Below are 1,799 nucleotides of genomic sequence, written 5' to 3' on the forward strand. Positions count from 1 at the left end.
GAATTGAACTCAGGACCTTTGGAAGAGCAGGCATTGCTCTTAACCACTGAGCCATCTCTCCAGCCCCTTAAATGTTTTTTTGAGAAATACACACACACACACACACACACACACACACACACACACACACACGTACTTTTAATCATGTCCTCCTGCCACCTCTCACGTCCAATTTCTCCCAGAACTCCCTACCCCTTGCATGCCCTCTTAACGTCATGTCCTTGTTTTGTTTATTTTAATAATCCACCAAGTCTTTTTGCTGCTCAAACGCATTAGAGCACTGACAACCTCCCATTAAACATACTCCTTAAGAGAAAAGGACTCTCCCTCTTATTTTCCACCTAAGATTGGTTGAATTCGCAGTGTGGAGCCAACAGATACAGTGAATGGACTGTACTATGTGTTTTACGATTCAATTATACATAGATGATATTGTGCTTAATAAGATGTAGGTATTTTAAAATACTAAGTGTTGAATTGGTAGAGTCAGTTTTTAATGTACATCAGCCCGTAACAAGATGGATTTTTAATCAGAGCCCCTTGTACACTTTGGTCCCTACAGAAATGTTCCACATTGAGAAATTCTTATCATTTCAGTAACGTTCATGTAGTTGCAGAGATTTTTCTGCCCCATTGATAGACTTTCACACTGCACTGCATTTACTTTTCTTACCCTATTGCATTGGCTCAAGTCACTTGTGCAATATTGGGTAGACGTATGAAGCAGTGATGGAAGCCATCTTTATATCATTTCTGATTTAAGTTTTATTGTTTTATTTGTCTTGGTTTTTCATAACAGGATTTCTCTGTGTGGTCTTGACTATCCTGGAACTCGCCCTTTATACCAGGCTGGCTTCAAATTCAGAGATCCGTCTGCCTCTGCCTCCTGAGTGCTGGAATTAAAGGCATGCGCCACCACTGCCCGGCTTTATCGATTTCTTTTATGGGTATGTTTTGCCTGTTTGTACGTGTATCATGTATGTGCCTGGTGGGCTCAGAAACCAGAAGAAGACATCAGATCTCCTGGAAGTGGAGTTACAGATTGTTGTGAGCCACCATGAGGGTCCTCAGAATGAGACCCAGGACCTCTACAAGAGCAGCAAGTACTCTTAATCAATGAGCTAGTGTCCCAACCCTCATTTATGATTTTAATGGGAAATATAATGTCTCTATAGTTGGTATGAGTTACTTTTTTTGAAAAGTAATAATTTACTAAAATTATTAGATGAGAGGATTCCTGTAGATTACTGATTTGTTACTATTACATTTACTGATTTTTTTTTCATTCCTAGGATCCAATGGTGAACTTAAGTCTGTTAATATGTTGAATGATTTGCCTAGAAACACATGTTTAGGCTACTCTCTTTGCTAAGTAAGACTTGTTATTTTATTATTTTTCATGTGCTTGATATGCTAATATTTTGACAATTCACACAGTTCTTTTATGTTATTATAAAAAATGTCTTCTAGGACCTTGTGTAAGTAAAACAGCATAAAATAAATCATACATATTAAATGTACTTTGTTAATCTTCAATACTACAGTCATGGCAGTAAACATGTCTTTAGCCCCACACCTCCAGATTTTCTTAAGTGCCTTTATGTCCAACCTTCTCTTCCTCTCTGGCTCCATCTTTCATGGCACCTTCTATTTTCTGGCCACTTCAAGTTCACTTGCATTTTCTAGAATTTTGGACCCACAAAAGTCTTACAGTACTCCTTTTTCTTCTTCTTTTTAATATTTATTTATTTATTTATTTATTATGTATACAATATTCTGTCTGTGTGTATGCCTGCAGG

Source organism: Microtus ochrogaster, chromosome 7 (genome assembly GCF_000317375.1).
Source record: "Microtus ochrogaster isolate Prairie Vole_2 chromosome 7, MicOch1.0, whole genome shotgun sequence".
NCBI lineage: Eukaryota > Metazoa > Chordata > Mammalia > Rodentia > Cricetidae > Microtus > Microtus ochrogaster.